Here is a 14,993-nt window from a genome sequence, read left to right on the forward strand (position 1 = left end):
ACCAGTTTGCCCCCCCCCCACCCCCCGGGGCTCGACCAGTTTGCCCCCCCCCACCCCCCGGGGCTCGACCAGTTTGCCCCCCCCACCCCCCCGGAGCTCGGCCAGTTTGCCCCCCCCCACCCCCTCCGGAGCTCGGCCAGTTTTCCCCCCCCCACCCCCCCGGAGCTCAGCCAGTTTGCCCCGGAGCTCAGCCAGTTTGCCCCCCCCCACCCCCCGGGGCTCGACCAGTTTGCCCCCCCCACCCCCCCGGAGCTCGGCCAGTTTGCCCCCCCCACGGAGCTCGGCCAGTTTGCCCCCCCCCACCCCCTCCGGAGCTCGGCCAGTTTTCCACCCCCTCCGGAGCTCGGCCAGTTTTCCACCCCCTCCGGAGCTCGGCCAGTTTTCCCCCCCCCACCCCCCCGGAGCTCGGCCAGTTTGCCCCCCCACCCTAACTCCCAACTCAGCGCTTTCTCCGGCCGACAAGAAGAATGGCGGCTGCCGCCGGAGGTGTAACATTTCAGGTCGCTGACCCTCGCCACCGCTCTCATCTCCTCGCACAGCCACGACCCCCACGCGGTGGGAAGGGTGGCTGGGTTGAGGACCATGCCCGCCTGACAGCAAGCGCTCACCGAGCGGGGGCGACCAGGGAGGGAATCGCGGCTCCGGCACTTCAGCCCTAGCAACCCCCTGCCGTGCGTGTGAACAAACGCCGCTACTATTGGACAACTTCAGCGGTGCGACCAATAGGCATCACCGTTACTGAGAGGTGAGGGAACCCTTAGTAACGGGAGGAGCCTGAGCGAGGACAAAGACCAATTGAGCGACAACGTAACCTTCTTAGCGAAACGATACAGTGACGGGATAAGTATGGAAATAATACATAGTCACTTATTTTGTTCTTTTTAGCACGAGCTGGGGCCATGAAATGATTTGGTTCCAGGAGTGACATTGTGGGACTGGGAGGCTGCCAGTGGGATTGGAGGGTGAAAAGGTTTGGGTCTGTTGGTTCCTTCTATCTTTTATGCCAGAATTCAGGGTGGAGGCTCTCAATGACACTACCAAAGCATCAGAACTACTTCGAGGGATCGCTGGCCAGAAATTCTCTGGAGTCCATGGGAAATTTGCATCAGGAAGGCTTCAAGAACACATTTAATCTCTTCCTCTGACTGCCTCCTAATCTCTTCCCAAAATGGGACTGAATCCGTTCTGAGACGGTCAAAAGATTCCTTTTATTGTCAAGTCACTTTTATTTGTCGTTCATACCATGCTCGCATGCTAAAGACGAGATAGCGTTTCTCCAGGACCACAGAGCATATAAGTTAGATAGAAGTTCAACACATTTATTACTTGTACATTAATACATGTACAAGAACTTGGTATCCAATCCCCAAATGTTCTGGGGCTGCAGGAGCCTGATGGCTTGGGTAGGGGGGGGGGGGACTTTTGCCCAATCTAGATATAATACCCTGAGTGCTATGGTACCTCCTATCAGATGGCAGAAGGGAAAACAGTTTATGTGAGGGGTGTGTGGAGACCTTCACAATGTTTATTGCCTTCCACCTGCATCAAGTATTGTAAATGTCTTTCATGGTAGGAAGAGAGCCCCCATTGATCTTTTTCGCCGACTTCACTATCCTCTGCGGGGTCTTGTGGTCCGAGGAGGTACAGCTTCCAAAGCAAGCTGTGAGGCAGTTTCACAGGATGCTCTCGATATGTCCTCTGTAGAATGTAGTGAGGATGGAGGGTGGGATATGAACTTTCCTCAGCCTTCGCAGGAAGTAGAGGTGCTGTTGGGCTTTCTTGGCTATGAAACTTGTGTAAAGGGACCACGTGAGGTTCTCTGCCAAGTGCACTCCAAAGAGCTTGATGACCTCAACGATGGAGCTGTCAATGGTCAGCTGAGCGTGGTTCCCCCCAGGGCCTCTTGAAGTCAACAACCATCTCTTTTGTTTTTTTGTCATTCAGCTACAGATTGTTGGCTGTGCACCAATCACTTAGCGACTGCACTTAGCCTCTATATGCTGACTCATCATTCTTACTGATCAGGCCCACCATGGTTGTGTCATCACCAAATTTGATGATATGGTTTGAGCTGTGTTTATCTGTACAGGCATGGGTCAGCAGAGTGAACAGCAGTGGACTCAGCATACTGCCCTGGGGGGGGGGGGGGGGGGGCGTGTTCAGTGTGATGGTCTTGGAGATTATAACGATGCGGACTGCCTGAGGACTCCCCGACAGGAAGTTGAGAATCCAATTGCAGAGGGAAGTGCTTAGATCCAGCCGGCTCAACTTCCTTATCAGGTACTGTGGAATGATTATGTTGAATACTGAGCTGATGTCAATAAACAGCATTCGAACATACAAGTCCTTGTTTTCCAGGTGGGTGAGGGCTAGATGGAGGGCAATGGCAATGACATTGTCCATAGAGTGGTTGGGTCTGTATGCGAACTGCAGGGGGTCTAGTGCCCAGTGGAGCTGGAAGCCTAAATCTCAATAACAAGGGATCACTGGTCACCTGGGTCTTGAGGTTTGAGTCTTTGTCTCCAATCATCCTTTTCCTCAGGTCAGAAAAGGCAGCACTGAGCTTTTAAGTTGACAGTAAATATCATTGGTCTGCCTATGTCTCACCACAGTCTCACATTTTGTCTCCAAGCTTCTAGAGTGGAGTTCATCTACAGGATTAATAGGTAACCAGTTAACCAACATTCTTGCACTCTATAACAATACAAACTGACTTTATATACAGATTGATCCAGTGTTCAAGTTGACATAATTATCCAATAAACCATTGGTGTTCACAATGTGGCTCCCTCTATATTAGAAAAGCCTAATGCAGAATATGTGTGAGTGATTTGTGAAGCCCCTGCACTCAGTCCGCAGGAATGACCCAGTGCTTCTGGATGCCTGCCACTTTAATGCGCTGTCCCACTTCCAATCTGATCTGTGCCTTCTGCACATTTATGACAAGGCCCATCACAAACTCGAGGATCCACACGTTGAGGATTGCAAAACTCAAGATTGAACTCTCCAATTATAGATACCTTGTGCTTTCTTTCAGTTTGTATCAGTACTGGCCACTTTGCTTTCCATTCCTTTTTTATTTTTCCTTCCTTTTGTTTAGTCCAATCCATACATCATGACTCAAGCTATACGGTATTTTCAACACTTTGCCAACACGAAGTGTTAACTGCCACTTGATGGGAGAAATTTTCTTTGTCATTCCCCACCTTCCCTGCCTCCTAGCCTAGCCTGTTTCTCTCTTCCTCAGTTCTGATGAATGTTTCACAACGAGTGCAAGACCGAGTCAAACAAACCGGTAACAAACTGTACCTCCAAGGTGTTTCACAACGAGTGCAAGACCGAGTCATACAAACTGGGACCAATGCCTGAAGAGGGCGCACAAAATCAGTGAACCGGTGCAGACTCGAAAGGCCAACATGGCCTGTTTCTGCTCCGTAAATGGTTATATGGTAAGACACCCGAGCAATGTGATCTGATATCTAAACTTGTGTATTGCATAAAGAGCAATGGAATCTACAGATTGTCATTTTGTGATCTAATATACTAATTAAATTTATGTACATAATTTACAATTGAGTTATTTAAGAACCATCAGAACATCGAGCTGCAATTTCGAGTAATTTGCCTGATAATGCACACCATTATCACAAGACTTGCACCACCACATTCAGGAACAGCTGCTACCCCTCTACCAGCAAAACTCAATGAGGGACTCATTTAAGGACTTTTACTTTTGCATTTTATTGATTTTTCTTCTCTCTGTATTGCACAGTCAGTTTGTTTACATTTCTTTATTTGTTCACATGTATCTGTATTCTTGAGTACAGTTGTTTACACTACCAATAAGTGGTAATTCTGCCTTGGCTTCAGGAAAAAGAATCTCAGAATTGTATGTGATGTCATGTATGTGCACTGACAATAAATCTGAACTTTAAACTTAAGCATCTTTCATTAGGTTTCATTAGATAGGCAACAATGCCAGCCCCTGCAAGACTACAATGACCTCATTCTATACACATGAAAATTTGGCACCCAAGTGAAAACCAAGTTAAACTTGGTTGTGCATTGAAAATTTTTGATTATAATGTGAAATTAATTACATTAGTCTTTCTTGTGTAGTTCCATCTTAATGGCAGAGCACTATGTAGTGGCAGCACTCTTAGCCGAAAACTGCCCTCTCTCCTTTTGAGTCTACAGTATTCTTAATCAGATGAGAAGATTTAAAAGGCAAAGAAGATCACTGGAATCTTTATTTTCGCTATCGATGACATTCACCAGGATTGTTGCTTTGGGCGGCAGGGTTGGCACAGCAGTTAGCGCAGTGGCGTTACAGTGCCAGCGATTGAGGCCAGTGTTTGAATTTTCCGCTGTCTATAAGGAGTTTGTACATTCTCCCTGTGTCTGTGTGGGTTTTCTCCAGGGGCTCCAGTTTCCTCCCACCATTCGAAACATACCAGGAGTGTCAGTTAATTGGGTAAGAAATGAGCAGCACGGGCTCATGGGCCGAAATGGCCTGTTACCGTGCAGTAGGTCTAAATTAAAAAAAAATAATTATTGAAAATCTCCATCATCCATCATGGAATATCTACGATGGAGGGAGGTACAAGAGCATTAAAATCAGGTTGGGAAGTGGCTTCTTTCTCCATGCTGTGAGATTGATGAACGGTATCATGTAATTGGGTCTCATATAAATCAAACTGAGTAATTTATTCCAGAATGTTTAAATTATATGTCTATGTCTCTATGTAATTATTGTGTGCTGTGTGCAAAATGTATTATGTGTGTATCTGTGTGCACTGTTGTTGGGGAAATGCTGTTTCATCTGGTTGTATGTGCACAGTCAAATGACAATAAACCAACTTAATTCTCTCCACCTCCTCATTAATGCAGATAGGTGTGTGGTCCTTGGCCTTTCCTTCCTAAAATGATCAATAATCTCCTTGGCTTTGGTGATGTTGAGAGCAAGATTATTGTTCTGGAACCACCCAACCAAGTTCTCGATTTCTCTCTTGTATTCGGACATAATTTCCAATTATTCAGCCATCAACAGTGATGTCGTCAGTAAATCAGTGATTGACTTGGCTACACAGTCATGGGTGTAAAGGAATAGAGTAGGGAAATAAGTACACAGTCTTGGCGTGCCCCTGTGTTGATGGTCAGGATAGAGGAGGTGATGTTATTGATCCGCACTGATTGGAGTCCACTGATGAGGAAGTCAAGGATCCAGTTGCTGAGGGACAGAGTCTCATATACTTTAACTTGGTCATGAGTCTTGCTGGGATGATGGTGATGATCACCAAGCCTTAGTTAGTGTACATCAACCTGACACAGAGTGGACAGGCAGTGAAATGCCATCTACCAACGATCCATTGTGAAGATAGGCAAACAGAAGTCGGACCAGGTTCTTCATGAGATGGGAGTTGATTCACTCAATAACCAACTTGTCAAATCACTTCATCATGGTAAACATCAGTGTTGCTGGCCAATAATCATTCAGGCACATCACCTTGCTTTACTTGGGCATTGGATTAATGGATGCCCTTTTGCAACAGGTGTGGACCTCTGAACGGTGTAAAGACAAATTGAAAATGTCTGCAAGTTGGTTTGCACAGGTTCTAAGCACCAGGCCAGATATACCATCTGGGCTGGATGCTCTCTGAGGATTCACTCTCCTGACTGGGAACAGAGTCACTGGAGCTTGTGAGAGCTCTTGATTGTTTTCTCCTTCAAGGCAACATGGAAGCCATTAAGCTTGTCCAGAAGCTATGCATAGGAACTGATAGGAGGGAAATAAATGGAAGGAAATAGAGGCTTAAGTAAGATGATAAATTAAGTGACTTGGTAACTAGCTAAGTAAAAATTGAAGTGGAAAGGGTATGAGGAATGTGCATGCAAGCTAAGAGGAATGGAACAAGACTAAATGATCAAAGAAGCAGAAGGTGCCAGAGGAGCAAGTGAAACAGCAAAATATGACTTGCTGATGAGATCAAAATGCCAGCAGATAATTATAAAGAAATATTAACAATTTACTTGTGGGTGGGCCAACAGATGTTGGTACTGATGGCTCACTTAGTGGCAGATCTATACAAAAGGAAGTTCATCAGCTGTGGCAAATTAGATTGTTTGCAAACGTCATCCTGTTTTATTCCATGCTGAGCTTTCAACCCCTCAGCAAGGGTATTATGATTTTAATAATACTGGTAAATAGTTTCTGACTTCCACATCAGTCCTCAGTTCAAGACCTCCTTGGTTATTTCCAGACTTATAGCTATTGACTTCATAGCTGGTCTCCAATCTACCAAACAACAACTTTAACCAAACAAATTCCTCTATCTCTCATTCTCTTCTCCAGCAAGGTTCAGTTATCATTCATCTCTAATCTTGTTGACCTTCATTGATTCTTGCTTCCAAAGCATATTTAAAATGCTTGGGCTTGTTTTAATTCCTTTGTGTTTTTTCCTTTAATCCATTAATATGCTGTACGGATGGCAGTCTCTTCAATCTGAGGCGCCTGCAAGCTCACACCAAGACACAAGAGAAACTTGTTCGTGAACTACTCTTTGCAGACGATGCCGCTTTAGTTGCCCATTCAGAGCCAGCTCTTCAGCGCTTGACGTCCTGCTTTGCGGAAACTGCCAAAATGTTTGGCCTGGAAGTCAGCCTGAAGAAAACTGAGGTCCTCCATCAGCCAGCTCCCCACCATGACTACCAGCCCCCCCACATCTCCATCGGGCACACAAAACTCAAAACGGTCAACCAGTTTACCTATCTCGGCTGCACCATTTCATCAGATGCAAGGATCGACAATGAGATAGACAACAGACTCGCCAAGGCAAATAGCGCCTTTGGAAGACTACACAAAAGAGTCTGGAAAAACAACCAACTGAAAAACCTCACAAAGATAAGCGTATACAGAGCCGTTGTCATACCCACACTCCTGTTCGGCTCCGAATCATGTGTCCTCTACCGGCATCACCTACGGCTCCTAGAACGCTTCCACCAGCGTTGTCTCCGCTCCATCCTCAACATCCATTGGAGCGCTTTCATCCCTAACATCGAAGTACTCGAGATGGCAGAGGTCGACAGCATCGAGTCCACGCTGCTGAAGATCCAGCTGCGCTGGGTGGGTCACGTCTCCAGAATGGAGGACCATCGCCTTCCCAAGATCGTGTTATATGGCGAGCTCTCCACTGGCCACCGTGACAGAGGTGCACCAAAGAAAAGGTACAAGGACTGCCTAAAGAAATCTCTTGGTGCCTGCCACATTGACCACCGCCAGTGGGCTGATATCACCTCAAACCGTGCATCTTGGCGCCTCACAGTTTGGCGGGCAGCAACCTCCTTTGAAGAAGACCGCAGAGCCCACCTCACTGACAAAAGGCAAAGGAGGAAAAACCCAACACCCAACCCCAACCAACCAATTTTCCCCTGCAGCCGCTGCAACCGTGTCTGCCTGTCCCGCATCGGACTTGTCAGCCACAAACGAGCCTGCAGCTGACGTGGACTTTTACCCCCTCCATAAATCTTCGTCCGCGAAGCCAAGCCAAAGAGAAAAGAAGAGATTAACTGCCAATATATAGATTGCACGGCTGATCAGACTTGGACAGATAAGAGAGTGCTGATCTGCTGTGACCCACACTATACAACTGCTGTTAAAGATTCTAGGCCAGTGCCTATTTGGACAACTAAATCACTCAAAGTAGCTGAGTGCTCCCCAAGGTCTTTCGTTATTTTTGGAAATCAGTTCTCGATTCCAAGAACAGCAATGTTCTGCCAGTGGAGAGTAATTGCTTCCCAGATGGCACTTTGGGTATTCTTTCATGACCGCAATGTATTTCAGGGTGGTAGCAGAGTTCTGATGAGATTGCCATGAGTCTCAATAGAAAAGCAAAGGCTTTGAATAACTCCTATCTCTGTCTTTCTGTGGTTTCTTGGAACCTGCAACATTTGAGAGCTAGAGAGAGAGAGAGCGTGTGTGTGTGTGCGCCCGCATGCACACATACTTGAGAGTGAGTTTTGAATATGTTAATTCATGGGAGGACAATTGAAGATCAAGTTCAAATAATGTTTTTGGAGCTTTCATGTGAACTCACGATACTTTCAGAATTAGAAAATGCTCCTGGAGATTTCTTATCTTTGTACCTCATCCATTCATCCCTTTCTAGTTATTGGTGTTGAATGTATCCTGGAATAAAGGTCTTCCCCAGTAATTAATCTAATAAATTAATATTTCAAAAAATCAAGAGTCTGATCCCTGACCTCCACCCTCGCCTCAGTCACTCCACTGAAAGGCAAACTGACTCTAGTCACAATGGTTGGAACGACAGCTTTCCTTATTAATGATAATGAGTTTATTGTCATACACATTTGCACTGAAATTCTTACATGCCTCAGCCAAAAAGGTACTTGAAAAGAAAACCCCCATAATAGCGCACTAATTGAATTAAGTTAAAAGAGCATTAAGGAAAAGTGCTCTTGGATCATGCTAAAAATTGCAATTCCAAAACTAAAGTATTGGCATTGTAAAATTTTAAGAATAAAGCACAAAAGTCTGCAGACACAAAGCAGGGGAAACCCAAGTCAAACAAAATACTTTATGCAGAAAAAATAAAAATACATAACCAATGTTTGGGGCTTCAGTTCTTCATCAATGTATGAGCAAAAGTAGGCAGGTGCTCGAATAAAATGGTGATGTGGAAGGGCGGAGGGGGGGTGAGTACAGTCCTACAGGCAGAAACTATAGGTGGATAAGGGAGGGAGAGCACAGCAGCAAATGGGGAGGGAGAGAGCTCTGTGAATGGAGAGGGAAGGGGGTGGAGAGCTGGAGGAAGGAAGACAGATGGATAGGGAAGAGAGGGAGAATGGAGAGTGGGTTAACAGAAACTGGAGTCATTGATCTTAGTTCCATTCAGTTGGAGAGGGCCTAGACGGAATATTAGGTAATGCTCCTCCAATTTATGGGTGGCCTTAGTTTGGCAGTCAGTGAGGCCATGGACAGACATGTCAGTGCAGGAGTGGGGCACAGAATCAAAATGCTTGGCCACGATGAGTTCCCTGTCATTGATGAAGACAAAGTGAATATGCTCAGTGAAGAGATCTCCCAGTCTCTCTGATGTAGAGAAGCTGACAGCAGGAGTACCAGATGCAGTAGATGACTCTCACAGATTCACAAATGTTGCTTCACATGGAAGGACTGTTTGGGACCCCAAATGATGGTGAAGGAGGAGGGGTGGGCTCAATGGTGGCTGCAGGGGAAGGTGCCAAAGGGACGATTAGTGGGAAGGGATGAATGGACAAGGGAGACACATAGGGAGCAGTCTCAATTGAAGGTGGAGAGGGGAGGAGAGGGGAAGATGTGTCTGGTGGTAGGATCATGTTGCAGGTGATGGAAATTGTGGAAGATAATGTGTTGGATGCGGAGGCTGGTGGGATGGTAGATGAGGGCAAAGGGAATCCTGTTGTTGTGGCTAGGGGCAGAGGAGGCCTGGGCAGATGAGTGGAAAATGGAGGAGTTGGAGGTAAGGGCTGAGTTGATGGTGGTAGAGGGGAAGCCATGATTTTGTAAGAAGGGGGACATCTCAGATGATCAGGACTAGAAGACTTCATCATGGCAGCAGATATGATGAAGATAGAGGAATTGAGAGAAAGGAATACAATCCTTGCAGGGGACTGGGTTTGAATAACTGTAGTCAAGGTAGTAGTGAGGATTGGTAGGTTTATACAAAATGTCTAGAAAGGTTGTCTCCTGAGATAGAAATAAAGAGATCAAGAAAGGGGAGAGTGTCACTAGCAATAGTCCAGGTGAATTTAGGGTCGTGGTGAAAGTTAGCAGCAAAGTGAATAAAGTTGATGAGCTCAATATGGATGCATGAGGCGGCACAAAAGTAGTCATCGGTGTAACAGTGGAAGAGTTGGTGAGCCAAGCCTGTGTAGGCTTTCAGCATGGATTGCTCCACAAACCCAACATGTCTAAGCCTTTGACTTGGAGAAAGTGGGATGAGTCAAATGAGAAGTTATTGAGGATGAGAAAAAGTTCTGCCAGGGGAAGGGTAGTGGTGGAGGTGGACTAGTTGGGTCTTTTGTCAAGAAAAAGTTCTGCCAGGGAAAGGGTAGTGGTGAAGGTGGACTAGTTGGGTCTTTTATCAAGAAAAAGTTCTGCCAGGGGAAGGGTAGTGGTGGAGGTGGACTAGTTGGGTCTTTTGTCAAGAAAAAGTTCTGCCAGGGAAAGGGTAGTGGTGAAGGTGGACTAGTTGGGTCTTTTGTCAAGAAAAAGTTCTGCCAGGGGAAGGGTTGTGGTGAAGGTGGACTAGTTGGGTCTTTTGTCAAGAAAGTTCTGCCAGGGAAAGGGTAGTGGTGAAGGTGGACTAGTTGGGTCTTTTGTCAAGAAAAAGTTCTGCCAGGGGAAGGGTAGTGGTGAAGGTGGACTAGTTGGGTCTTTTGTCAAGAAAGTTCTGCCAGGGGAAGGGTAGTGGTGAAGGTGGACTAGTTGGGTCTTTTGTCAAGAAAAAGTTCTGCCAGGGGAAGGGTAGTGGTGGAGGTGGACTAGTTGGGTCTTTTGTCAAGAAAAAGTTCTGCCAGGGAAGGGGTAGTGGTGAAGGTGGACTAGTTGGGTCTTTTGTCAAGAAAAAGTTCTGCCAGGGAAAGGGTAGTGGTGAAGGTGGACTAGTTGGGTCTTTTGTCAAGAAAGTTCTGCCAGGGAAAGGGTAGTGGTGAAGGTGGACTAGTTGGGTCTTTTGTCAAGAAAAAGTTCTGCCAGGGGAAGGGTAGTGGTGAAGGTGGACTAGTTGGGTCTTTTGTCAAGAAAGTTCTGCCAGGGGAAGGGTAGTGGTGAAGGTGGACTAGTTGGGTCTTTTGTCAAGAAAAAGTTCTGCCAGGGGAAGGGTAGTGGTGGAGGTGGACTAGTTGGGTCTTTTGTCAAGAAAGAAATGAAGGCCATTGAGACCTGTATGGGGAAGGAAATGTAAAGAGATTGTGAATTTTTCAGTCTTATTATAGATCCAGAGTATTTCTAGGCTGATTTCATTTAGTTGGACAGTCAAGAATGAAGGAATAATCTTAATGTTAGCTTTCAAGTTGCAATTTTTTAAATAAATGATATTTGGAATAGTTAAAATTGCAAAACTGTACTGAATAAGGTATATAATCAAAAATAAAAACGTTTAGAATACTCAGCTTCAGAGCTACAAACAAAATTCATGTATCTTCCGGATTCAAGGTTCCTTCATTGTCATGTACACATATACATAAAATTTGTTTTCCTTTGTCCTGCAAAGGCACACAAAGAGCTGCCACTTGTTTAGCGTCACGAGATGAGACAGAGAAGCAGAAGAGGTTCCTCAGAGACATATGGTGAAACTGTTAACAAAGTCTGCAGATGCTGTGATTGTAACTAATACACGAAATTGCTGTAAAAACTCAGCAGGTGTCCTTCAAAGTGCCCAGTGCCAAAACATTGGTTATGTATCTTTGCTTCCTATGGATGCTGGGGGACCTACTGAGATTCTCCAGCACTTTTATGTATTAACCCCTCAGAGACACTGTGTGCACCCTGCCAACTCCTCTGATGCGCTGCCTCCTGCATTCCCGTAACCTCCTAAATTGCATAGACCTGTCCAGTCCAGAGACACACCCAAGCTCGAGGCATTCAAATCACGTTCCCATCCCCTGGTTCTGAACCCTTGTAGTGATTAGGAAGCTATCCTGTGGTTCTTCGGGAGCCCTGCTTGCCATCAGTACCCTAACGAATCCTGATCCCGACACCTGGTTTCCAGGAGTTGGCCTCAAGCAGCTCGCAGCCTGGTGTGAGGCCTGAGGTATGCGCTGGTTTGCTGCAGTGCTTCCCAACCCTGTTGTGGACTCTCCCAGGCTCCTCCTCAGCAATTCTCAGGATTCAGTCTTCGGTATTTTCCAAATCTACTACTGCAGCATGTACGAGATCTTCCCAAAATAATAAAAGTGATGGATTGTTGAATACTTCTTTTGTTGGGTGAAGGTAATCTCATGCCACTGTACTTATAAATTAACTCTATGTCTTCATTTATGTAATAGGTCTGTAACTGGATTTTCAGGATTTTTGATTGCTGTACCAGATTTTTTTCTTGTAAGTTATTGATTATCTTTTGTTGATTTTCTGGACTGGGATATATGGAGGACTCAGTACCACAATCATCTGTCTCAAGACCATGTCTAAACTAAGCCATCATGTTCCCAGATGCGCAGTTAAGTTCATTGGCACAAAGTCAACAAATTCACTTAAATTCCTGGAGGAATTTGGCAGCAAGTTTCCCAGATCAGTTCATTGACAGGTTGTAACGGAGCATTCACACCTGGTCTGCTCTAAATTTCCACTAAATGACAGGCATCAAATGTTAGGTTGGATTAAAGAGTTGTTATCAGCAGAGGAGAGAGTCAATTTTTCCCATTTGTTATATCGGACTTATTAGAAGCCAGGAGCATTGAACTGGAATGTGAAACCTTTGCAAAGCTCTCCCAGACAGGTAAAATGAACTGTGTTTTTTTTTCCCAGGTATACTTACTACCTGATTCAGGAATCATAATGAGTCTAAATTTGCTGGACAAGTAACAGCAGTTTAACATCCATATTATTATTGGTTTACAGGCAATGTGTAGTGACGTAAACATATCCTGTGAGTTGTGAATTGCCACAAAATGCCAGCTGATTTGCACTGCTCTGGAAAGAGAGAATGCTGGAAACATTTAGCAGATTAAACAGTATCTGTGAAAGTAGAAACTAAATTAACATTTTAAATCGATGGCAGATGTGCCACCTGCTGCTAGCCTTGTGAATATGAGATTTTGCTCTCAACTGCCCTTTGATATTCAAGAAATTGCTGTGTATGAGCTATTAAAACAAATTAGGCAATGGCTGATATTTAACAATATATGAATTATTTTAATGGTGAGATTTATGTCCCTGCAACGCTACTTATTCTCTCAATCCCAGAAAAATTAAAAGTTGAAAGTGAGGATTCTAAGTTGTATGGTGGAAAATTCTTACTTGATGTTTTAATTTATGTTCTTCCCTCAATCCAATTACAACTTCTTTATGTTATTTCATATTCTTTTACTTGTTTCAATCTAAATGACTATTTAATTTTCCATTGTTTCTCGTTCTTTCTCAATTGTTGACTGAATTTTACTTAAATCTCTGATGGTCCTGAACCATAAGTTCTTCCACAAAAGAAACTTGCATGCAAAGATTTTCCATGTCTGACACACTTGGCGTTTTAAACATTTATTTTTCTTTGGCTTGGCTTCGTGGACGAAGATTTATGGAGGGGGTAAAAAGTCCACGTCAGCTGCAGGCTCGTTTGTGGCTGACAAGTCCGATGCGGGACAGGCAGACACGGTTGCAGCGGCTGCAGGGGAAAATTGGTTGGTTGGGGTTGGATGTTGGGTTTTTCCTCCTTTGCCTTTTGTCAGTGAGGTGGGCTCTGCGGTCTTCTTCAAAGGAGGTTGCTGCCTGCCGAAATGTGAGGCGCCAAGATGCACGGTTTGAGGCGATATCAGCCCACTGGCGGTGGTCAATGTGGCAGGCACCAAGAGATTTCTTTAGGCAGTCCTTGTACCTTTTCTTTGCTGCACCTCTGTCACGGTGGCCAGTGGAGAGCTCGCCATATAACACGATCTTGGGAAGGCGATGGTCCTCCATTCTGGAGACGTGACCCACCCAGCGCAGCTGGATCTTCAGCAGCGTGGACTCGATGCTGTCGACCTCTGCCATCTCGAGTACTTCGACGTTAGGGATGAAAGCGCTCCAATGGATGTTGAGGATGGAGCAGAGACAACGCTGTTGGAAGCGTTCTAGGAGCCGTAGGTGATGCCGGTAGAGGACCCATGATTCAGAGCCGAACAGGAGTGTGGGTATGACAACGGCTCTGTATACGCTTATCTTTGTGAGGTTTTTCAGTTGGTTGTTTTTCCAGACTCTTTTGTGTAGTCTTCCAAAGGCGCTATTTGCCTTGGCGAGTCTGTTGTCTATCTCATTGCCGATCCTTGCATCTGATGAAATGGTGCAGCCGAGATAGGTAAACTGGTTGACCGTTTTGAGTTTTGTGTGCCCGATGGAGATGTGGGGGGGCTGGTAGTCATGGTGGGGAGCTGGCTGATGGAGGACCTCAGTTTTCTTCAGGCTGACTTCCAGGCCAAACATTTTGGCAGTTTCCGCAAAGCAGGACGTCAAGCGCTGAAGAGCTGGCTCTTTTATACATGAACAATATTAACTAATTTATGATTGAAACACTTTAATTGCTTGTAAATAACGACACAAACAACATTGCTTGTTTAGTATCATTATTATTTAATAATGAATGGTAAAGCTAATGCTCTTTTCACACAGGAAGTTCTCAAAGTAGGTCTTTCTGCCTGGAAAAGGAATTACTAGTTGAGACAAATGAACCCACCACATAGAAGGATCAGTCCAGTGGCGAAGGAATCTTCCAAGGGGGAATCCTACTTACAAACAAGAGAAACAAGGATGCCTTCAGGAAACATCAAAGTCAAGCTGGGAAAATGGATGTATCAATCTCTCACAGAGCAAGAGGTGGATGGTAGTGTATTTATAAGAAGTATAATTTCACATTGTTCTGGCTCAAAGAATAAGATCATCAGAATGTGCTTACATAATAGATATTTTGTGAAAAATAAAATTTCCTTTTGAATAATTTGCACTCATTAGTTATTAACTTTGAAAGCTTCTCACAATCCTCACCCCCAATACACTGGCAATAAAAATGCCTCTGAGGACAAGCTCATGGTTTAATGAATTTCAGCAGATAGATTTTTTTTCCAGATAAATGCAGATTTGATTATGACTCAGTCACACTATTCTGTTGGTGTAGAGGTGGCCAATTCAGGAGCTAGTGCAGAGGCGGACAACCTTTCACCAAGTGTGGGCTGGATGGTATGTCAGTGGTTGAACGCTGGCCTCACTGATGCTACCAGAAATTAAACAAATAAATAAATAATAGATA

General features: G+C 45.0%; 1 protein-coding gene and 1 long non-coding RNA gene across 7 annotated transcripts in view; one reads left to right on the forward strand and one right to left on the reverse strand.

Moving 5' to 3' along the window:
- The window catches only part of tmem218 (transmembrane protein 218), a 144,991-nt gene extending 144,290 nt beyond the window's left edge, over positions 1 to 701 (reverse strand). For 3 of the 6 annotated variants that reach the window (XR_011343274.1, XM_069894486.1, XM_069894487.1), the window contains exon 1: positions 609 to 701. The gene's annotated coding sequence lies outside the window, so the exon portion shown is untranslated. The other 3 variants (XM_069894482.1, XM_069894484.1, XM_069894485.1) reach the window with 3 other exon arrangements.
- LOC138741028 (uncharacterized) lies at positions 438 to 14,684 on the forward strand. Its single transcript, XR_011343275.1, has 2 exons — positions 438 to 844; positions 14,360 to 14,684. It is a non-coding gene; the product is annotated as an uncharacterized lncRNA (long non-coding RNA).
- The last annotated feature ends 309 nt before the right edge of the window (positions 14,685 to 14,993 follow it).

The sequence above is a fragment of the Narcine bancroftii genome, chromosome 8, assembly GCF_036971445.1.
Source record: "Narcine bancroftii isolate sNarBan1 chromosome 8, sNarBan1.hap1, whole genome shotgun sequence".
Classification (NCBI taxonomy): domain Eukaryota; kingdom Metazoa; phylum Chordata; class Chondrichthyes; order Torpediniformes; family Narcinidae; genus Narcine; species Narcine bancroftii.